Below are 24935 nucleotides of genomic sequence, written 5' to 3'. Positions count from 1 at the left end.
TCCCACAGCCACCCCACAGTGGAGACTCCTTCCTTTCTTCCCTGTCTTCTACTTCACTTCCCTCCTTTTCTTGTTTTCCTACCTTCCTTCGTTTTCCTCTTTTACCTTCCTTTTTTCTTTCCTATCATTCTTTCTCCCTTTTCTCCACCACTTTTTCCCTCTATCTTTCCTTCTATACCAATAGCTTATATCCTATATAATTGTAACTGCTGGATCCTAGATGTAAAAGGATGACCAGAACAGGGACTTCATCCTTGAGTCTAGTGTGAGAACTCAAATGTCCTTTTCCCCACCATCTTCACTGCATTCTCTCCTAAGCACCTAGGTTAAGGAACCTGAGGGGAGGTGCTCCAGTCCTGGCCCACGACTTACTCCCAGACTCCTGAAGTGAGACCTTTACTTGCCCCTCCCTGCCTCTGCTCCTCCCCTGACAGCCTGACCCACCTGCTCCATGAGGAGGGACAACGGGACCTGGGTGAGTTTGTCCTCATGGGCCTCTCCAGTGACAGGCAGACACAGGCTGGGCTCTCTGTCCTGTTTGGGGCCGCCTATCTGCTGACTCTACTGGGCAACGGACGCATCATCCTCCTGACAGAGCTGGAAGCCCGCCTCCACCTTCTCATGTACTTCCTCCTCGGCAACCTCTCCACTGTGGGGTTCCCAGATGCTGGTGCACTTCCTCCTGGAGAAGAAGACCATCTCCTTCACCCAGTGTGGAGCCCAGCTCTTCTCCCTGGCCCTGAGTTCCTGCTGCTGGCAGCAATAGCCTATGATCGCTATGTGGCCGTCTGCGACCCCCTGCTCTACGTGGCAGTGATGCGGCCAAGGCTCTGCCCAGGGCTGGCAGTGGTCTCCTGGCTCGTGGGTCTGGCTAATGCTTCAGTGGAGACTGCGGTCACAGTGCATCTGCCCACCTGTGGGCACCACGTGCTGAACCACGTGGCCTGTGAGACACTGGCATCATCAGGTTGGCCTGCGTGGACATCACCCTCAACCAGGTGGTCACGGTGGCCTCCAGCGTGGTGGTGCTGCTGGTGCCCTGCTGCCTGGTCGCATTGTCCTACACCCACATTGTGGCCACCATCCTGTGGATCCGCTCCACGGGGGCCACCGCAAAGCCTTTGGGACCTGCGCCTCCCACTTCACTGTGGTCTCCATGTCTTACGGGCCGGCCCTGGTTACCTACATGCAGCCTGGCTCCACGGCCTCAGGCAAGCAGGACAAGGTGGTGGTGCTCTTTTACCCCCATGTGGAATCCGCTCATCTACAGTCTGAGGAGCAAGGAGATGAAGGCTGCTCTGAGTCAGGCTCTGATGAGGCGCTCTGAATCAAAACATTCGAATGTGACCTTGTCATAGAGGGCCTCACTCTGAAGACGGTGGGCACTGGAGCGTGCCCTCCGCATATCGTGTGCATGTGCATGTGTGGGCATGGGTGTGCACGTGTGTGTAAGCAAGCAGGTGAGAGAGGCCACAATCCATACTATCTTTTGAAATAATAGAGAAATGGAATTTTATCTCTGGGCACAATTTTTGGTTCCTGACTTAGTTTAAAAAATGTGAATTAGGGCTTCCCCGGTGGCGCAGTGGTTGAGAGCCCGCCTGCCGATGCAGGGGACACGGGTTCGTGCCCCGGTCTGGGAAGATCCCACATGCCGCAGAGCGGCTGGGCCTGTGAGCCATGGCCGTTGAGCCTGCGCGTCCAGAGCCCGTGCTCCGCAACGGGAGAGGCCACAACAGCGCGAGGCCCACATACCGCAAAAAAAAAAAAAAAAAAAAATGTGAATTACAACAACTTAGAAATACATATAGCCTACAGAAAATTAAATGGAAAAAGAAAGATATACTGGCGCATATGAATTAGAAAGGAAGACTACATCAGAAGCTTGAGCAGTACACAAAATTTATGCCAAGAAAGTCTATTTCCTAAATTCTACAACCATATGCCTAAGCTTTTCTGAAATCAGTGAAAAAAAGAGGGGACAAGCTGTAAGTTACAAGATTCACCGTGCCCATGGGATGCAACAGGTCTTAGGCCAGAGGTACAAAGGTCATCATGTGATCACACGTGGTCCAGCTCAGCTCAGCAGGGTGGGGTATTCACATGGGGACTTGGAGCCAAAGTCATAGTAATAATCCCCACATCCTTGACGAGCAGGACTGGATACAGTGTGAATCACGTGGATATCACTCTGCTCATTTCCCTTTCAGACTTGCAGTGGGTGGCAAGTAGCTGGCCAAAAAGTGAAATGTTCATAACCTCAAACAAATATCTTTCTACATAATCAGGTCTAAGGATATGCTCTTATGAAAACTGAAGGATGTATTCAGAACACATGCTTGACTAAGAATGGTGCCACGTACCTTAGAGATAAACCAAGCTACTTCAAGAAGAAAGAATTACAACTCCCTGTTAGTGATCATTCCACTCTACTCGTCTAACCCACAGTTAATGATTGAACTCTAAACCTCGTAGAACGTAAAGTGAGAATAAAGTGAGGCAATGATATTTTATCCAGAAAAATGTTTAAAACAACTTTTAAAAATCAGAATGAAGCATCTCTTACCTAAATATTACAGATTTCTGGTTTGTCTTACCCACAAGCAAATATACAAAATATAAATTGAGAACAATTCAAACTTAATCAGTCTATTGAGAAAATGTCAAAAGGTTGAGGAGGAGAAAATGAAGTATCTTTGAAAACTCCTAGCAAAACTTTTCTTTAAATTGAGGTAAATTCACATCACATACAATTCACGATTTTAAACATTTACAATGTGCAATTCAGTGGCACTTAGTATATTCACAATGTTGCGGAGCCTCATGCCTATCTAGTTCCATAACATTTTCATCACCCCCGAAGCGCACCTCATACCCTTTAAGCACTCCCTCCCCATTCATCCCCCCTCCCAGGCCCTTAGAACCACTAGTCTGCATTCTGTCTTTATGGATTTGCCTGTTCTGGGTATTTCATATAAATGGAATCGTACGATATGTGATCTTTTGTGCCTGGCTTCTTTCATTTAGCCTAATGTTTTTGAGGTCTATCCATATTGTTGCATGTAGCAGGGCTTCATTCCTTTTTATGGCTGAATAATGTTCCCTTGTAGGGAAATAACCACATTTTGTTGATCCATTCATCAGGGGTGGATATCTGGGTTGTTTCCAACTTTGCACTATTGTGAATAGTACTGCTATAAACTTTCATGTACAAGTTTTTGTTTGAAAACCTGTCTTTAATTCTTTTGGGTACATACCCTGGAGTGGAACTGCTGGGTCATACGGTAACTCTACGTTTAACTTTTTAAGGAAATGCCAAATTGTTCTCCACCATGGCTGAACTGTTTTACATTCCCACTAGCAATGAACGAGGGCTCCAATTTCTCTACTTCCTCGACAACACTTACGTTCTGATTCTTTGATTGTAGCCATCCCAGTGGGTAGGAAGTGATATGTTATTGTGTTTTTAATTTGCACGTCCCTAATGACTAATGAGGTGGAGCACCTTTTCATGTGTGTGTTGGCCATCTGTGTATCTTCTTTGGAGAAATGTCCAGCAAAACTTTTGTTTTTAATTTTATTGAAGACCTCCCTTCCCTTCCCTCCCTTCCACTCACTCCCTCAGCGCCTTCCTGCCTCCCTCTCCCCCTAGGACCATGACCACCAGCCTCCATCCTTCTCTTAATCCCCTCCCTGGTCCTTTCCCCTACTGCTCCAACTCCCATCTGAGGCACTCAGCTCCATCCCCTGAGAAACATATTTTAGCTCTCATTTTTAGTCTATTAATTTCTCCCCTCAAATCAACAGATTACCTTTTCCTTTCTCTATTCCTTCTCAGAGTTCTCTCCCCCAACCAAAGCCTCCACACTTAGGCATTTGCCCACCCTTTACCCAGTGTCTGTGATTTCTACAGCAAAGAAACCTCAGGAGTTCTTCCTCCTTAGTGAGAGAGAACAAACCGACAGTGCTTATACTTTGATGTCTTTTCCTTTACCCTCATCACATGTCTATGGAACATCCAGCTTTGAGGAGTGTGGTATCCTAGTACACCTTCTAACATAACCTGGCTACAGAAGTGCTCATCAAGTAGTTGAATGAACAAACTTTGTGTATGAGGTTTGATAAAACCAGTTAAGAGTTGGAAGGGGTCAACTGATGTTGGTTCTATACTTGCTGAGCTATAATCCTTCATTAAATTATGACGTAGTTGGGACAATAATCTATTGACACCTCCTAATCCTAATAATTAAAACATATCTTTTATATATAAAATAAAATTTAGATTGTATTGTCTGCAGCAGTAGCGCATACATCTAGTTTATCCAAAGAAGACGTCAGTTCATTAGGTTGTAGGTTAGAAAAGAGGCGGGAAATGTCCAAACTATTTTCCTACTTATCCCATTGTTTGACTTTAAAATTTAGAAACTTTTCTTGGCCCTTGCCTCTTTAAAGAGAGACTCAGTGTATTTAAAGGGCACTTACTAATCAGGAGGAAACAACTGTTTGGTCCCTCAAAAGACCCTTCCGATAGAGTCATTCTTGAGCCAGGATCACAGAGCAGACTGTGAAAACATCAGTAATAAGGTTCTACACTGAGCTCCTAGATGAGAGGATGAATTTTAAAGAAACCACTCCTCGATATGATGTTCACTCGTTCATTCAGTCCACCAGCTCTATATGCCAGTCTCTGTTAGGACTAGAAAGGGCACAATAAAAAGAAAAAATACCCTCTCTACCCTTCAAGCAGTTTGTTTACTAGAAATCAGAAAAGGGGAGTGAAAGAGCTGGGCTTAGTGGAGGGGGTTTTCCAGTTCCACCTCCTGCCTTCAGAATAAGTTAAGAGTCAAGGTATGTGGGCTCTATCCCCCCATTACACCAGCGGGTGGATGTTTCCGTTTTACAGATAAAATGGAAAGAGGTCAGCTGGTACTTGACGAACTGGACCACTGATCTGTCCAAACTACTCTTCAGCCTGTTTCCCTGCATTACATTGTGGCAGTTCAAAGTTTCCACCTGGCTCCCCAGGAGCGGAATCCAAACACCACACCTTTTCTGACATTCCCCTCCCCCCATAAATCACACCTGTGCTACTTTTCATTCTGCGGGGATGCTGCTCCCCACCAGCCGCTGTGATACACTCTTCGTGCTCCAAGTGGTAACATGATGTGATGTAGCAAGAAGAACATGGGGATTGTGGTCCTCAGATTTCAGATTCAGTTCCAGCTTTGCTTCCAACTGGCAGAATAATCTTGAGCAAACCACTTCTGCTTTCTGAGTCTCAGTTTCCTCATTTGTAAAATGATGAGGTTGAAATGGTGATCCTAGAATTTCCTTCCAGCCTACATTCTTTTCTGTGACTCTCACTTTGCATTTTATTCTCTTCAATGGTGAGAATTTCAGTTGCCGTTTTTGGCACTCATGAGCCACATTTCGGGGACTATAGCTTGGTTACTTATTGCACGGACAAAAGAAATAGGCTCTGTGGAAAGCCAGGGGCTCCCATCCCAGGTGCAGGGTTCAGAAACTCAGCTGGGTATTGTGCCAAAGCCAGTTTCTATTTTGGGCATTTTCTACAGTGACACCTTCCGGCCACAAAAGGACTGAAAGAAGAAAGTTGGTAAGTTCCAGCTAGCTAGGAAAGACAGAGGATAGCATCCAGCTGCTCTGCCCTCTTCACCCGCATCCAACCACAGCCCTATCTTCAAACCCTGTTAGAAAGACTTGGGTTGAACTGTTTTCATTTCCATTTCATTGGATTCTGTGACCCATCTCTCATATCTTTAATACAAATCTTCTCTATTTAGATAATGCTCTGAAGTTATGAAGGGCTTTCTCACACATTGTCTCATTTGATACTAACTAGTTCTTCCCTGGATCTAAGATATTCTAAAACATTTGTTTTGGACCAGACCTCAGAAGGCTAAAGCTAAGGGGAGACCCAGAACACAAACGGCAAGAAATCCAGGATCACTTTTTCACTATTCAGTGGGATTTGGCCTCAACTTTTTCAAACAAAGAATGACAAGTTTAGGTCAAAGATTTTTCCTCCTCACAAACTCTACTGGTTTTATCTCTAAACATATTCCTCTCTCAAAAATCCTACGTCTTAAGTTTTCAAAAATAAGGTTAAAAGTTCCCTCTAAAGCAGTGATTCTCAAACTTGTAATTAAAGTTTTACATTTTCGTTACCAGGAAATATTAAAAGTTACTAACGTACTAATGTCTGGGTTTCACCCTCCTGAGGTTCTGATTTAATTACTCTGGAGTGTGGTCTGGGCTTCTGGAGTTTTCAAAGCACCCCAGGTGATTCTAACGTGTAGCCAGTGTGGAAAGCACTGCTCTGGTTTCCACCTTGGGTCCTGTGGGATTTTCATAGGCAAACCCTTTAACCTGGAGTTTTTTCCTTCCCTCTCAAACTTTCCCTAATGGACATCCAAAAGGGCTTTCCCAGCAGTCAGACTCTTCTATGTGTCTCTGTGGTCTCTACTTACTCTCATACTAGCCAATAGCACTACCTTCTCCCGACGTGTTGTAAAGACACATAAGATGAACATTGAAATGGGACTAGAGGGTCTTGTTATTAATAGAGAAATAAAGACTATAAAATTGCTTAGTACCTTTTTACTAAGGAAAAAAAAAGACATCTTTATCCTTTGATAGAGGCTAAAGACAAGCAAAGTAAATAGGGAGGTGTTCCAAGGGCAAACATGTCTTTGCTATGACAGAAGGATTTACACATAACAGCTCCAAGGGTTTCAGAGGCACTCCCTTACTGACTTCATCACTGGGCACCGTCAGTTTCCAAACGTTGTCATTGCAAGTAAGTGATGCGCGCATTCATCTTACATTAATCACTTAGTTTAGCATTCAAAACAATGCCAGCATTTCACCAAGGAAATAGCAAAATCACAAGAAGCTGGGACATAATTATAGTTGGTATAATGTTCTACAATGATGCCTTGATCTTATCATCCTAGGATGAAGCCTGATTAATCAGCACACTGAGAACCAAATGAGGGATTTTTTCTCTGTCACTGACCCAGCCTGGATAATGGGAGAAGCAGGAAAACCACGTGCTCCAGCATGAGTAATAAGGACAAGGGGGAGTTTCAGAATACAAGTCCTACCTCTTGGGATCAGATAATAATCCTCAAGACACTACTTTAAACTCTTTCTATTCATTTACCCAACAAAATGTTTTTATTGTGAAACATTTGTTAGAAATCTTTGTATAAAAAGAAAAATCAGAAAAGGTCCCTGACTTCAAGAAGCTCAGAGTCTAATGGAGGAAACATGCAAGTACTTGCAGTCCTACTTAAAGTCCTCTGTTCAAACCCAGACTGTGAATTCGGATTCTGATTCTGGCCTCTCTAACCCAGCATCTCCTCCTGCAGCCTGACCCACCTGCTCCATGAGGAGGGATACCCTGACCTGGGTGAGTGAGTCTGTCCTCACGGGCCTCCCCAGGGACAGGCAGAACCAGGCTGAACTCTGTCCTGTTTGGGGCCACCTATCTGCTGATCCTGCTGGGCAAAGGGCTCATCATCCTCCTGCTCAGGCTGGACGCCCGCCTCCACCCGCCCATGTACTTCTTCCTCGGCAACCTCTCCATATTGGACACCTGCTACACCTCCAGGGGGGTTCCCCAGATGCTGGTGCACTTCCTCCTGGAGAAGAAGACCATCTCCTTTACTCAATGTGGGGCCCAGCTCTTCTCCCTGGCTCTGGAGGGGGCTAAGTTCCCGCTGCTGATAGCAATGGCCTATGACCATTATATGGTGGGTGACCCCCTGCACTACATGGTAGCAGTCAGCCCGAGGCTGACAGTGGTCTCTTGGCTTGTGGGCATGGCTAATTTTGTAGTGGAGACAGCAAGCACCGTGTGCCTGCCCAGCTGTGGGCACCATGTGCTGAATCATGTTGCCTGTGTGGATGTCACCACACACTAGGGTGTCCTGGTGGACTCTAGTGTAGTTGTGTTGCTGGTGCCTTGAGCTGAATGCTGGGTAGGAATTCAGTTGTAGAAACAGAGAAATACAGAAGAACTCAGAAACAGAAATAGGAGGGCTTCCCCTGAGAACAAAGAAGCTTGTACTAAGAGATAAAGTGTTTGTGCAACTGTATACACACAAGTACATGTGTGTGTGAAAGATGTACTCTTTGTTTTTGAAGGTATCGACACATAATGACTTAAGCTCTGGAATCTTCTTTGTAACTCTGCTTGTTTCCACCGAAATTCAAAAGCAGTTTACACCAACCAGAAACGTTAAATATTTGTTGACTGAGTGAACATCAGAATAATTCCCACAACCACTTTCATCACTGTCCTAAATGTCAACTTCACCATCTAGTCAATCAAGTCAAACAGCACATTTAATGAACCTCTCTTCTGTGCTCACCCCGACTCCTTTCATCACCACAGTTATCATCATATCTCCCTCCTAGTGTTGAGAGCATCATGGTGCCCTGGACAAAATGCAGGACTTGGAAAGAAATATCAATCAGTAAACACATTTGTATCAAGCTCCACTGTGTTCAATACACCATGCCAGGTGCTGCAAGAGACACACCCAGAGTCTAATATGAGGCCCTTCCCCATAACCCAGGGATTACTTGGAAAGATAAGAGATAAATACCAAAAAACAAATTGCAACATAATCCAGCAACGGAAAAGTACAATTAGGCAACATTTGGTTAATTGCCAAATATGAGATAGAAATTAAAAGCCCAGGGCTTCCCTGGTGGCACAGTGGTTGAGAGTCTGCCTGCCGATGCAGGGGACACGGGTTCGTGCCCTGGTCTGGGAAGATCCCACATGCCGCGGAGCGGCTGGGCCCATGAGCCGTGGCCGCTGAGCCTGCGCGTCCAGAGCCTGTGCTCCGCAACGGGAGAGGCCACGGCAGTGAGAGGCCCGCGTACTGCAAAAAAAAAAAAAAAAGAAAGAAATTAAAAGCCCATGGGATTCACAGAATTCCCCCAAGGGGAAAAAACTGGGTGGTTTGCAAAGGAATTGAAGGGGAAGGAATAATTAAAATGGCCATAGAAAATGGTAGAACTTGGATAGATGAGAGAGTAGAGAGAGAGAGGTTTATTCTTGGCTCATGGGGGAATGACGTAAGCCAGGTGAGGAGATAAACACCAAGGTCTGTCTGGGAAAGAGTGAGCAAACCAGTTTGGTTAGAGCAAAGATTTCACTTTGAGGAGTCCTGCGGAGGAGGTAAGGCTGGAAAGTGGGGGTGCTGTGCATAGTAGGGCTTTGAAAACAAGGCCATGGAATTTGCATTAGAGGCAATAGCAAGATAGCACAGTTTTTGATGTGGGAAACAGCACATCTAATATATGACGTTCTACAAGTTATCCTCTTCTTCTCCACCAGGACTGTTAGACTAATTGAGACAAAAATAAATAGGACTAACTTTTTTCTTCTTTTAGTCCAAAAAACTCTCTATTTCATGCTTCACTAGTGGGAGTAAGGGAATCAACGATTTATAATTCAACTTCCTCTAATTAGGGCAAACTTCATAGACCAGGCAAAGTTTAAGGTAAGGTTGAAAGACCAAGAATTGGGAAGCTAGTGGATATAGACCACAAGTTATTTAGAATACAGGGAAATGTTAGAAGTAAAAATGAATGATCAGATCTTGAAATTGAGAACTGAACAGAGAGTATAACTATAGATAAAGCACCTTCTATTTTCCTTTTTTTTAACTGAGAAGATAACCATGCCATCTGAGTAACATCTGAAGACCAAGCAAAAATAAGCAGAGCTTACTTGGTGTTTTCTTTAAGTGTTAGCTCTGATAATGACCCTGTTTTTCTGTCTTATGTCACATCTCGAGCAGCAACACCCTGGTTAGATAGGTCCCACCCGTCGGGAGGGATTTGGAGTTTGCATTTCTAATACAGGTTCACAAAATGAGTCTGAGTCTCACCAAGGCACTAGCCTGGGAAAGCCTTCAAATTTATTTTTTTAATGGAGAATACATCAGTGCATGAAGCCCAGGAGACAAAACTCAGGGTCCAAGGTGGGAACTAGATTAGGAGAGCATTTTACAATCACTTAGAGACAAGGGAGGGAGCAAATAGGTGTGACGCAACATGGATCTGAACACACCTGGGAATTCGCGTGACAGAGGCTCCCTGACTGCAGAACCTCCCTACTGCTCAGGCACAAATCCAATCTCTTCTACCCAGAACAAAATCTCCCCTACAGCATTCTCTGCTTCACACAATCGAGACCAGGAACACCACTGGAGAACAGGGGTTATTAGCCTGGAGCTCACTGACAGGTTTTGGGTCTATGACCCCCCTGGAATTGTGTGCTAAAGTGGTGTCTCATCCAATTTTTATCACTTCCTGAGGAAGTCCTTCTGCTAGTGGCCCTCCCCCACCCCAGCTCTCTGCCTCGTCCTCCTGTTACGCTTTCCCGTCCTCACACGTGTCCCAGTTTGTAACGACACGCTCACTTGTATGACTAGACACTTTATTCCTGACTCCCCACAAGGCTGTAAATTCCATGGCGTTAGAAGTTTTGTTTGTGATACTACTTTATCCCCAGCTCAGGGCGTTGTCTACATGTAAGCACTCACAAAATATTTGCTAACTGAATACATTCTCAAACAATCTGTGGCCCCCACAAAAGGTTAACACATCCCGATTTATGTATTGGTTTGTATTAACGTGTTTTTAAATTTTAGAAAATGTGTTTTATAAAACCTTTACTAGACAGCTGTGATATTTGCCACTGATTGATAAGATGGGGGTTTTAGATAAGCTTCCCTGATGGTACAGAATTGGACTTACCATTAAAAAATACAGCCCAAAGAGAGCATGTGGTCCAGTGTCCATCAGTCAACCTGATTTCCCATTGATCTAATCTGATTTCTAATACATTTTCTTAGTCTTTTCATTTCTTTCTTCAATATAACAGCTTAACATAGCAACCTTACAAAATACAATATAGAATTTAGTTTAAAGATAATAGCTACATAATGTTTAGTAACACTCTTATTATTCCTATCATAATTTCATCTTTTCCCCTTTATTCCTTCAAAGGAAAAAACAAAACAAAAAACAACTCCTAGCTTTTTTCACTTCCCTCAGCTGATGTCAAAATGCTACTTAAGTAAATTATTCTCTCAGTCACATCCTCTAGTGAACTTCCAATATCCTTCCTTAGCATCAGACTTCCTTCTCAATGATTTCTTATCCACCACAAGTGGTTTTTCTTTATCTCAGTCACACTTAGTATATTTGCCCTGTTTGGCAATTCAAAAAATTGAAAAAAACAAAAGTCAGAGAAAGAAAACAAAAAACTGGTCTTTCCTTGTGGCTAGAAAAGTCCTTGCCACACCCTGGTTCCCCTACTCTCTTCATACTGACTCAGATACAGAAAATAATTTGAAAAAATAATATTAACTATGCATTATTATAATACTATTAACAAGTTATGGTGAGTACTACTTATATGTCATGCACATATATTACACATTTCAATCTTTGCAATTATTCTAAGACATTTACTATTACCAAATTTAATATACCAGGAAACTAAGGCATAAAGGGTTAACTATACCTAGGAATTCACATCACAAAAAATGTAGAAGATCTGTATTTAAAAAAATTAAAACACTACTGAAAGTAATAAAAGAAATCTTGAACAAATGGAAATGCATACCATATTCTTGAATAGAAGACTCAATATTGTGGATGTGTATGTCTCCTTATAGTAAATTATATGTTTAACAGGATCAACTTTATATAATAAAAAAGAAATTTTTGTTTGAGACCAGACACTATTATTTTTTAAATAATAGCCAAGAAATTTCTGAAAAAGAAGATTAATGAAGAAAGACTAGTGTACTAGTTATTCAAACATCATAAACCTAAAAGAGTCAAAATGCCATGGTAGTGGCACATGATGACACCAAGGCAGTGAAACATAATAGAAAGTCTAGAAATAAACCAATAAATACAGGAATTTAGTAATGATAAAAGGTAGCATTTTAAATTAGTAAAGAAAAAGATCAATAAATAGTGTTAGGGAAACAAGCTAATAATCTGGGAAAAAAGTAAAATTTATCTATACATAATAATTTATATAAGAATAAATTCCATAGCGGTCAAATATTTAAAAAATGAAAGCATAAAAGTGCTAGAAGAAACCAAAAGGCAGTTTTTTTATGGTATCAGTGTGAGGAATGCCTTCTGAGACAAAAATCTCAACATTTACTAAAACTGTTTTGGATAAAAAAAACTCTGCGTGGCACAAGCCACTATTATAAAAGTAAGAAACATAAACAAAAACAAAACAAAAAAACCACAAAGGGTATGGTGAGGGGCAGGTACAGATAGATGCATAGTCACGGCACGAGGGAGTTCTTTTGTGATGATGGAATGGTTTGTGTCTTGACTGTGGTTACACAAACCTATACCTGGGGTTAAATTACATTGAATCAGGGCTTCCCTGGTGGCACAGTGGTTGAGAGTCCACCTGCCGATGCAGGGGACACGGGTTCGTGCCCCAGTCTGGGAAGATCCCACATGCCGCAGAGCGGCTAGGCCCGTGAGCCACAGCCACTGAGCCTGCGCGTCCGGAGCCTGTGCTTGGCAACAGGAGAGGCCACAACAGTGAGAGGCCCGCGTACCACAAAAAAAAAAAAAAAAAAAAAAAAGACAAACCCCATTAAAGTTGGGCAGATACGCATTTTTCTCACTCTTAGGTCTATGTTCCTTACACAGTTTTTACTCATTCATTCATTCATTCATTCACTCAAAAAATACTTATTGAGCACTTATATACACAGGGCACCTGTTGTAGTCAGTGGGGATATAGCAGTGAGCCAAAGAGGAAGGATTCTTGCTTTTATGGAACTTATAATCCAAGGGAACATAACTGATAATAAGCAAACACCTGAACAAGGTACTTTCATACTGTAGTCAGTGCTTTGAAGAAAAAAGAAGAGTAAAATTGCTGAGGAACAGGTGGAGAAAAAAATGTTGCTACTTTAGACTTGCAGGCTGGGGAAGGCTTTCTCAGGGTATAACGCGGCTTAAGGGGCTGAGCAAGTAGAGCCTTCGCCATGTGTAACTGGCAGTACTTATAATACTATTAAACCATAATTTTATTCATTCCTTTTTACTTTTTCTTCCAAATTTATTTAGCAAGGGAAACTTCTCCAGCCAGAGATAAAGAACTCCAGCTTGTCATATGACTTTACTTTTCACTCTTGTCAAACAAGTTGTTCCAAGATCACTTCAAGTCACAAAAGAGCCTCAAACCAGAAATTGGACATTTCAGTTCAGTACGTGAAAACTAGGTAACTGCAGCTTCAACCCTTCTGAGATTGGCTGATGCACAGGGAGACTGGAAAAGGAGCAGGAAGGGTCTTATCTGGACTACAACCAAAGTAATCTGGCTTTGCATTTCCCAGGCCTGGCAGACGTTTAATGCTGACTCTCTTCCTCATGGGAACTTTCAGGGCTCTGGAGGTTCCCTAATGAGCCCTCTCTCTGAAGTTCCCTGTGATGTGGCAAAAGCACTTCTATTTTGAGTGCTCCCTCAGGACTCCTTCCTCAGTCCCTAGGCATTCACCACCAAATAGCTGCTGCTGGAGTTTCCACACTCCACTGGACAGCCCCGTTAGTCAGATCTCAAGGCACCCTCACACACATGCTCTCTCCCTTGTGGCCCACAGCTGGCCCCTAACCCTGCCTCCACAATCCTAATGTAGCCACATTCTCCTGATTCTGCCCCCAAAATTACCCAGTCAGTCTGTCTCTCATTCTCTTAATCCCTCAGGCAGAAGAAAGACCTTAGTCCACTGTGCCTCCCAACAGAAGAAATAACCCTATAAGCTTTGCAAGTGGCCCCATGGAAGCTCTCGACCACCACCAGGTTTGAGGTGAGGGGGAGGCATTCCTAGTCCTCCTTGGTAGAATATGGAATGGGACTCATAATGTAGCTTTTTCTAAGTATTTATTTCTCACAAAATCCTCTCTCTTCTACTGTTTCAACTCTTTTATTTTATCAAAGGGTTTCAAGAGTTATGAAAAGTTTATGTCCATTTCCTTTGAACACCTGCATATTGTGAACTGGCAACTCAGTTTGAAATCTCATATTATTAAATCTTGCACCTGGTAGAAATTTCAACCTTTAACATCCTGTTATTTAAAGGACAAAATCAAGAAAGTCTTGTTGAGGATTTCCCTGGCAGTCCACTGGTTAAGAATTCGTCTTCCAGCACAGTGGGGTACGGGTTTGATCCCTGGTCAGGGAGCTAAGATCCCACATGCCTCGAGGCCAAAAAACATAAAACAAAAGCAATATTGTAACAAATTCAGTAAAGACTTTAAAAATGGTCCACATCAAAAAAAAAAAAAAAAAAGAAAGTCTTGTTGGTTATGGTAAGAAATTTGGACATTATCCCAATGTAACTGAAACCATTAGAGGGGTTTAAAGAGAGGAGTAGGATAATCTAATTTATGTTTTCAAACGGATCCTCTGTGCTATTATGTAAAGAATGGAATTGAAAGAGGCAGGAGTGGAAGAGAGCAGTCAGAGGCTACTTCATTAAACCGAGTACAAGCAGAGGGCTTGTCCTCAAGTGGAAGCGTGGGAGGTGGTGAATGGGCATACAATGCTGGCATATTTTGAAGGCAGATCCAATAGAATTTGCTTGATATGAAGATGAGAGAAAGAAATCAAGGACAAATCCTACATTTTTTATATCAGCAACCTGGAGAATTTTATGGAGCCATTTACTTCCTCAGATGAGGAAGACTGAGAGAAGATGTGGGGAAACTCTGTTATGTTTATGTTAAGTTTGAGATGCCTGTTAGAGATCTGAGAAGAGACATGAAGGAGACAATTGAAATATAAGTCTGGATGTCAGTGAAGATTTACGGCTGGAATAACAGGTTTGGGAGTCATCAGCACTTACATGGTATTTAAAGCCATTAAACCAGATGAGATCATGTGGGGAAAGAATGTAGACAGAAATAGTTAAGGTGCTGGGAGTAAGCCTTGCACTCTTCAACTTTTAGGGGTTGAAAGCCAAAGGATCCAGCAGAGGAGATTTTGCTGAAACAAGTATTAGGGAGGGATTCCATTCCCTGAGTTCATGTTCAGGGACGAGGGGAGAAGGAAACAAACAAGTGGGGAGGGCAACGTGGGAATGATAAACATGCTGCAGAGATTCTGGTTGTCCAGAGTGATGTGAACCTAGGGGTTTTGTGCTATGCTCTCTGGGGAGATGTCCTAGGGCAGACATGTTCTAAGTTTGAAAGGCCCTTTGGTTCGGACCCAAGGTTAGCACAGAATGTCAGTGTTGAAATTGGTATCTGTCCTGTGCTTTACCCACTGATTGCATCAGCAGAGAAGCCCTATTTATCATGCATCCATTCAACAAAATCTATTCGGCATGTACTGTCTGTCAGGTGCTAGGCCAAGCACGTAGGTACAAAGATTAAGGTGGTCACTGTTTGCAGATGACATGATACTATACATAGAGAATCCTAAAGATGCTACCAGAAAACTATTAGAGCTAATCAATGATTTTGGTAAAGTAGCAAGATACAAAATTAATGCACTTGAGGATATGGGGAGGGGGAAGGGTAAGCTGTGACAAAGCGAAAGAGCAGCATGGACATATATACACTACCAAATGTAAGGTAGATAGCTAGTGGGAAGCAGCCGCGTAGCACAGGGAGATCAGCTCGGTGCTTTGTGACCGCCTGGAGGGGTGGGATAGGGAGGGTGGGAGGGAGACACAAAAGGGAGGGGATATGGAAAGAAAAAAAACTGGAGTTGAAACAACTTTTTGCTTTAATAACATAGATATCTGGAAAAAATTAGGAGGAGAAACAATTAGTATTTATGTTTTAGATAATTATCTCAAATATCTCCATTACTTCACATATGTAACTACACGTAGCAAGAAAAGCCAAGATTCTGAAAGTTGACCATCTCTCCTCCTTCCTTCATTCACTTACTCAATATCAACAAGTCTGCAAGGTTCTCTGCTTGGCAATTTGGAAACTACAATAGTGAGACGTACAGGCTCCTCGCCATGAACATTTATGTGATGTGATTTATGAAACGTGTACTCAATTCTAATGTATATGAAATTAAATAAAAAGTAGACCAATAATGTAAAAAAGAAAATTAATGCACAGCAATCTCTGGCATTCCTATACACTAATGATGAAAAATCTGAAAGTGAAATCAAGAAAACACTCCCACTTACCACTGCAACAAAAAGAATAAAATATCTAGGAATAAACCCACCTAAGGAGACAAAAGACCTGTATGCATAAAATTATAAGACACTGATGAAAGAAATTAAAGATGATACAAATAGATGGAGAGATATATCATGTTCTTGGATTGGAAGAATCAACATTGTGAAAATGACTCTACTACCCAAAGCAATCTACAGATTCAATGCAATCCCTATCAAACTACCACTGGCATTTTTCACAGAACTAGAACAAAAAATTTCACAATTTGTATGAAAACACAAAAGACCCCGGATAGCCAAAGCAATCTTGAGAACGAAAAACGAAGCTGGAGGAATCAGGCTCCCTGACTTCAGACTATACTACAAAGCTACAGTAATCAAGACAGTATGGTACTGGCACAAAAACAGAAAGATAGATCAATGGAACAGGATAGAAAGCCCAGAGATAAACCCACGCACATATGGTCACCTTATCTTTGATAAAGGAGGCAGGAATGTACAGTGGAGAAAGGACAGCCTCTTCAATAAGTGGTGCTGGGAAAACTGGACAGGTACATGTAAAAGTATGAGATTAGATCACTCCCTAACACCATACACAAAAATAAGCTCAAACTGGATTAAAGACCTAAATGTAAGGCCAGAAACTATCAAACTCTTAGAGGAAAACATAGGCAGAACACTCTATGACATAAATCACAGCAAGATCCTTTTTGACCCACCTCCTAGAGAAATGGAAATAAAAACAAAAATAAACAAATGGGACCTAATGAAACTTCAAAGTTTTTGCACAGCAAAGGAAACCATAAACAAGACCAAAAGAAAACCCTCAGAATGGGAGAAAATATTTGCAAATGAAGCAACTGACAAAGGATTAAACTCCAAAATTTACAAACAGCTCATGCAGCTCAATAACAAAAAAACAAACAACCCAATCCAAAAATGGGCCAAAGACCTAAAGAGACATTTCTCCAAAGAAGATATACAGAGTGCCAACAAACACATGAAAGAATGCTCAGCATCATTATTCATTAGAGAAATGCAAATCAAAGCTACAATGAGATATCACCTCATACCAGTCAGAATGGCCATCATCAAAAAATCTAGAAACAATAAATGCTGGAGAGGGTGTGGAGAAAAGGGAACACTCTTGCACTGCTGGTGGGAATGTGAATTGGTACAGCCACTATGGAGAACAGTATGGACGTTCCTTAAAAAACTACAAATAGAACTACCATATGACCCAGCAATCCCACTACTAGGCATATACCCTGAGAAAACCATAATTCAAAGAGTCATGTACCAAAATGTTCATTGCAGCTCTATTTACAATAGCCAGGAGATGGAAACAACCTAAGTGCCCATCATCGGATGAATGGATAAAGATGTGGCACATATAAACAATGGACTATTACTCAGCCATAAAAAAAACGAAATTGAGCTATTTGTAATGAGGTGGATGGACCTAGAGACTGTCATACAGAGTGAAGTAAGTCAGAAAGAGAAAGACAAATACCGTATGCTAACACATATATATGAAATTTAAGAAAAAAAAATGTCATGAAGAACCTAGGGGTAAGACAGGAATAAAGACACAGACCTAATAGAGAATGGACTTGAGGATATGGGGAGGGGGAAGGGTAAGCTGTGACAAAGCGAGAGAGTGGCATGGACATATATACACTACCAAACGTAAAATAGATAGCTAGTGGGAAGCAGCCGCATAGCACAGGGAGATCAGCTCAGTGCTTTGTGACCACCTAGAGGGGTAGGATAGGGAGGGTGGGAGGGAGGGAGACGCAAGAGGGAAGAGATATGGGAACATATGTATATGTATAAGTGATTCACTTTGTTATAAAGCAGAAACTAACACACCATTGTAAAGCAATTATACTCCAATAAAGATGTAAAAATAAATAAATTAATTAATTAATTACATTTTAAAAAATGATTAAGGTGGTCTTGACAAAGACAAGTAGACATATGATGATGATTTAGCATAATAAATGTTAAAATAATAACAACTACTGCTTACTCAGTTCTGCTAGCATCCCCATGTACTATTCTAAGTGCTTTACAGATATTAATTTTTTGCAACTCATAAAAACTCAATGAGGGCCTCCCTGGTGGCGCAGTGGTTGAGAGTCCGCCTGCCGATGCAGGGGATACGGGTTCGTGCCCCGGTCTGGGAGGATCCCATATGCCGCGAAGCGGCTGGGCCCGTGAGCCATGGCCGCTAAGCCTGTGCGTCCGGAGCCTGTGCTCCGCAACGGGAGAGGCCACAACAGTGAGAGGCCCGCGTACAGCAAAAAAAAAAAAAACTCAATGAGTTTTAAAAATGGTGCTGGAACATCTAGGTTCCACGTACAAAAGAATAGACTGGACCCCTTCCTCATACCATACTAAAAAATTAACTCAAATATAAGAGTAAAACTATAAAACACTTAGAGGGAAACACACGAGTAAATCTTCATGATTTTGGTTAGACAAAGCCTTCTTAGACATGACATTGAAAGAGTATAAGTGACTAAAGAAAAAATAGATAAATTGGATTTCATAAAAATAAAAATAAAAACTTTTGTGCTTCAAAGGATACCATCCACAAAGTAAAAAGAAAACCACATAATGGGAAAAAATATTTGCAAATCATATATCTGATAAGGAGCTTGCATCCCAAATATATAAAGAATACTTAACAGCTCAACAATAAAAAGACAAGTAACCAAATTTTAAAATGGCCACAGGATTAGAATGACATTCCTCCAAAGATGATATACAAATGGCCAAGAAACACACAAAAAGATGTTCCATATTGTTAGTCATTATTGAAATGCAAATCAAAACCATGATGTTACTTCACATGGTTTTGATTTGTCATAGCAAGTGTTGACAAGAAAAGGAAGAAATTGAACCCCTCAAACATTGCTGGTAGGATTACAAAAATGGGGCTGCTGCTTTGAAGAACTGCTTGAGTGCAGCTCCTTAAAATGTAAAACAGGGACTTCCCTGGTGGCGCAGTGGTTAGGAATCCGCCTGCCAATGCGGGGGACACGGGTTCAAGCCCTGGTCCGGGAGGATCCCACATGCCGCGGAGCAACTGGGCCTGTGAGCCACAACTACTGAGCCCGTGTGCCACAACTGCTGAAGCCTGCGTGCCCTAGAGCCCATATCCACAACGAGAGGTCACCGCAATGAGAAGCCCGCGCGCCACAGCGAAGAGTGGCCCCCGCTCCCCACAATTAGAGAAAGTCCACGTGCAGCAACAAAGACCCAATGCAGCCCAAAATAAATAAATTTTTTTAAAAATGTAAAACATAGTTACCATATGATCCAAAAATTCCATCCCTAGGTATATACCCAAGAAAAATTAAAATATATGTTCACACAGAAACTAGTATATAAATATTCATAGCAGCTTTGTTCACAATAGCCCCAAAATAGAAAAAACCCAAATGTTTATCAACTGATGGAGAAGCACAATGGGATATATCCATTAAGTAGAATATTATTTGGCGATAAAAAGGAATGAAGTATTGATGGGTGAATTGTATAGTATCTCAATAAAGTTGTTTTAAAAAACTGATGGACATATCCAAAAGACATAAGAAGCCTGCCTCCAGAGTGTTCCACTGGGAAAATTTCAGCATTGAAATTAAAAATAATGCAGATAAAAGAAATCCAATGAGACAGGTACTATAGTTACCCTCATTTTACAGATAAGGAAGCACAGATACATGAGAAGTAACATCTCCTAGTTACAGCTATAGTAAGTGGCAGAGCCAGAATTTCAATTCAGGCAGTCTAGCTATGTAGCTTGTATTCTTCACCATTATAGTACCTGGTGTCTGCTCTGAAAGCATTGGAAACTGCATAAAATCTAGTGGGATGTGGAGGGGAAAGGTGAAAAACAAGTGGATCTTGGGGAGGCCTTGCAAAAAGACACAAGGCTTGGGCTTCCCTGGTGGCGCAGTGGTTGAGAGTCCGCCTGCGGATGCAGGGGACACGGGTTCGTGCCCCGGTCTGGGAAGATCCCACATGCCGCGGAGCGGCTGGGCCCGTGAGCCATGGCCGATGAGCCTGCGCGTCCGGAGCCTGTGCCCCGCAACGGGAGAGGCCACAACAGCGAGAGGCCCGCATACCGCAAAAAAAAAAAAAAAAAAAAAGACACAAGGCTTGACTTGAAGACTGAATTTCACATAGGATTCAGCAAGGCAGCTGAGGATGGAAAAAGGAAGGATGTAGGCTAAGGCTAAAAGATCATGATAGGAAAAAGTACAGGCAGGGAGAGCTAGCTGAAGCCAGTTCAGAAGGACAGGAGTTTGAAGAAAGGTTATGTAAATAGGGAAAGAAGGGAGCACATGTCAAAAGTGATGTCAGTAAGGTAGGCAGGGGTCCGATCACAAAGCTCCTGATATGTCATTATCAGGTTCTTGGACTCTATAGTGAAGTTTACAGGAAACCATTTTTGAAAACTTCATCAGTAAAAGGAAGAAAATCCTGCCTTGGAGCACACTTCTTTGTCTTTGTGACTCCCTACACAAAGTCATGGATGGTATGCTTTGGGCCCAGTAAATAGGTGGAAAGTGTTTTGTCAGCTCTGTACAGAGTCAGCACTGCTCTGGTACCCTGGAAATTGGTGACTTGGGTGCACTGAGGGACAGCCCCTTTGATATGGATGTTGGCGGTCTCACAAGGGGCCTGAGCCATAGAGGCTCCATGGGCAGCTTCACAGGCATGGGTACCAAACAGAAAGGCAGAACTGAAAAGGAGAAACATGCTAAGCATGCTATGCAGTACTTGTTGCATGGAAACATGAGATACTGACCAATGGAAATTTCACCCCTCTACCCAGAATTGGAGAAACACATTGCAATAGAATAGAGGGCAGGGGGACTGGGGATCAGAAATCAGTGGTGGTGCAGTCACCCTTCCAATTTCGGCAATAACAATTAACAACAGTTCATTTTACAATCATATATTTCTCAAGGCTAGACCTACCAGTTCTACTTATAATTTCCCAGACTATTCCAAGCATCATGGGCCTATCAGTTATAGGAATGGCTGTCTCTGTGTTATTCCCCAATATTTAGGTTAAAAAATTACAGATATTTTTGCTATGTGGATGCTTGAATATAATATTGGCACAGGTATATAAATTTTGAAATCTCACCCTCATTTAAATTCTAGTAACATTTGTAGAACACCTAACATGTTCATCGAGCACCATGCTAAGCATTTATTCTTGATTATCACATTTTACTCTCATCAGAAATGAGATAGGGGGGCTTGCCTGGTGGCGCAGTGGTTGAGAGTCCGCCTGCTGATGCAGGGGACACGGGTTCGTGTCCCGTCCGGGAGGATCCCACATGCTGCAGAGCGGCTGGGCCCGTGAGCCATGGCCGCTGAGCCTGCGCATCCGGAGCCTGTGCTCCGCAACGGGAGAGGCCACAACAGTGAGAGGCCCGCGTACCGAAAAAAAAAAAAAAAAAAAAAGAAATGAGATAGGAATTATCATAATGACTTTATATATAATAAAATTTATGCTCAAAATTTATGATGATGAAAAATTTCATAATATTGGATTTAACAAAGGTTTCTTTGATATGACACCAAAAGCACAGGCAACAAAAGTAAAAACAGATAAATGGGACTAAATCAAAATTTAAAAACTTCTGTCCATCAAAGGACACAATCAACAAAGTGAAAGGTAACCTACACAATGGGAAAAGATATTTGCAAATCATATATCTTATAAGGGGTTAATATCCAGAATATATATTTTTAAAAAACTCCTGAATTCTCATGGTGATCATTTTGAAATTTATAGAAATCTCAAATCACTAGGCTGTGTACTAACATCATGTTATAGGTCAATTATACTTCAAAAACAAACAAACAAAAACTCAAACTCATAGAAAAGGAGATCAGATTGGTGGTTACCAGAGGCAGGGGATGACAGGAGGGGCAATTGTATGAAGGCGGTCAAAAGGTACAAATTTCCAGTTATAAGATAAATAAGTACTAGGGACGTAATATACAATAAATATGATAAATATGATTAACAATGCTACATTATATATGAAAGTTGTTATGAGAAAATTCTAAGAGTTCTCATCACAAGGAAAATATATATTTTTCTATTTAATTTTGTATCTATATAAGATAATAGATGTTTACTAAACTTATTATGGTCATCATTTAATGATGTATATAAGTCAAATCATTATGTGGTACACCTCAAACTTATACAGTGCTGTATATTGATTATATCTCAATAAAACTGCAAGAAAAAATGGACTTGAAGAGGTAGTTTCCCAAAGATAATATGCTAACAGTGGTATACGGCTAACTACCACATGAAAAGATACTCAACGTCACTTATCATTAGGAAAATGCAAATCAAAACCACAATGAGGGCCTCCCTGGTGGCGCAGTGGTTGAGAGTCCGCCTGCCGATGCAGGGGATACGGGTTCGTGCCCCGGTCTGGGAGGATCCCATATGCCGCGGAGCGGCTGGGCCCGTGAGCCATGGCCGCTGAGCCTGCGCGTCCGGAGCCTGCGCGTCCGGAGCCTGTGCTCCGCAACGGGAGAGGCCACAGCAGTGAGAGGCCCGCATACCGCAAAAAAAAAGAAAAAAAAAAAAAAAACCACAATGAAATGCCACCTCACACTCACTAGAATGGCTATTAGCAAAAAAACAGAAAATAACAAATATTGATGAGAATGGGGAGAAACTGGAACCTATGTGCTCTGCTGGGGGGAGTATAAAATGGTGCAGCCACTGTGGAAAACAGTATGACTGTTCCTTAAAAAATTAAAAATAGAATTACCATATGATCCAGCAATTCCACTTCTGAGCATACACCCAAAAGAATTGAAAGCAGGATCTCAAAAGATTTTTGTACTCCCCTGCTCATAGCAGCATCATTCACAAAAGCTCAAAAGTAGGAATACCCAAGCATCAATGGACAGATGAATGGATAAACAAAATGTCACATATACATAGAATGGAATATTATTCAGCTTTTAAAAGGAAGAAAATTGTGACACATGCCAAACATGAATGAACCTTGAGAACATGATAAGTGAAATAAGCCAGTCACAAGAAAACAAATAATGTGTAACTAACTTATGTTAGGTACCTAAAGTAATTAAATTCATAAAGACAGAAAGTATCAATAGTATGGTGGTTATCAGGGGCTGAGGGGTGGAGGGGTGTGAAATGAAGATTTGTTGTTTGATTGTTATAGAGTTTCAATTTTGCAGGATGAAAGAGTTTTGGAGATTAGTTGCATGACAATGTGAATATATTTAATACTACTGAACTGTACACTTAAAAATGGTTAAAATGGTAAATTTTATTTATGTATATTTTACCAAAATTAAAAATTTTTAAGTAAATTTTAAATTTTTATTTATTTATTTGTTTGGGGTTTTTTGGCTGTGTTGGGCCTTCGTTGCTGCACACGGGCTTTCTCTAGTTGTAGTGAGTGGGGGCTACTCTTCACTGAGGTACACGGGCTTCTCATTGTCGTGGCTTCTCTTGTTGTGGAGCATGGCCTCTAGGCGTGCGGGCTTCAGTAGTCGTGGCTCACAGGCTCTAGAGTGCAGGCTCAGTAGTTGTGGCACACGGGCTTAGCTGCTCTGCGGCATGTGGGATCTTCCCGGACCAGGGATCGAACCCATGTCCCCTGAATTGGCAGGCAGATTCTTAACCACTGTGCCACCAGGGAAGCTCGTAAGTAAGAAAATTTTTTTTAAGAATTTAAGTGACTGCTTCAAGGTCACTAGAGGAAGATTTTCTAATGAGTTAGATTTTCTCTCTCTGAGTTCTATGCCCTGTTCTCTACACTCTGCTATCATCTAATCAACCACCACTGTGTGTGTACGGCTTTGAGGGTAAAAGAGAGAGAACCAAGGTGACATCACCGAGATGATGACATAGAAGGCTCCTGACTTTCCTTCCTCCCATAGGTATACTAAATATACAGCTACATATGGACCGATTCCCTCTGAAAGAAATCCAGAAACTAGTTGAATGACTCTTACACATTGGGCAACTGAGAAAATACCCATATCGAAATGGGTTCAGAAGGCTGAGACACTCTCTCATCATAAACCCCACCCTTGGCATAGTGCCTTGTAATCAGGAGGGAGACCCCAACTACCAGCTTCCCCCAAAGGAACAAAGGGTTTGGAGCACACATCTAGTACTCCAACTTTTAAGGCTGCCATCTGAGGCACAGCCCCTCCCCAAATCACCTGGTTCTGAGGGCTAATGTGACTTGCATTCATAAGTCCCACAGGACAGCAGCAAACAAGGCAGTTGTTAAATGGTCACACAAGCACTCCCCCAGCTCTCTCTGGGCTCAGGGCAGAGGGAGCCTTTTCAATAAATGGTGCTGTGAAAACTGGATAGACACACGCAAAAGAATTAAGCTAGATCCCTATCTTACACCATACACAAAAGTCAATACACTGAGCCCACGTGCTGCAACTACTGAAGCCCTCGCACTTAGAGCCCGTGCTCCGCAACAAGAGAAGCCACCGCAATGAGAAGCCTGTGCACCACAGCGAAGAGTAGCTCCTGCTCACCACAACTAGAGAAAGCCCGCACACAGCAACGAAGACCCAACGCAGCCAAAAAAAAAAAGAGAGAGATGACAAATGCTGGCAAGGATGTGGAGAAAAGGCAAC

The 24935-nt window shown here is 42.1% G+C and overlaps 2 pseudogenes across 2 annotated transcripts; both read left to right on the top strand.

The window, feature by feature from the left end:
• Positions 1-451: 451 nt before the first annotated feature.
• LOC309810302 (olfactory receptor 2F1-like) lies at positions 452-1358 on the top strand (annotated as a pseudogene). Its single transcript has one exon. The product of its transcript is annotated as an olfactory receptor 2F1-like (transcript).
• A 6053-nt stretch (positions 1359-7411) lies between these two features.
• On the top strand, positions 7412-7949 carry LOC309810301 (olfactory receptor 2F2-like; annotated as a pseudogene). The gene has a single exon. The product of its transcript is annotated as an olfactory receptor 2F2-like (transcript).
• The last annotated feature ends 16986 nt before the right edge of the window (positions 7950-24935 follow it).

The sequence above is a fragment of the Mesoplodon mirus genome (genome assembly GCF_964341445.2).
Source record: "Mesoplodon mirus genome assembly, chromosome: 9".
In the NCBI taxonomy this organism is placed as follows: domain Eukaryota; kingdom Metazoa; phylum Chordata; class Mammalia; order Artiodactyla; family Ziphiidae; genus Mesoplodon; species Mesoplodon mirus.
The sequence above is the reverse complement of the archived record's forward strand: the minus strand, read 5'-3'. Positions and strand labels throughout refer to the sequence as shown.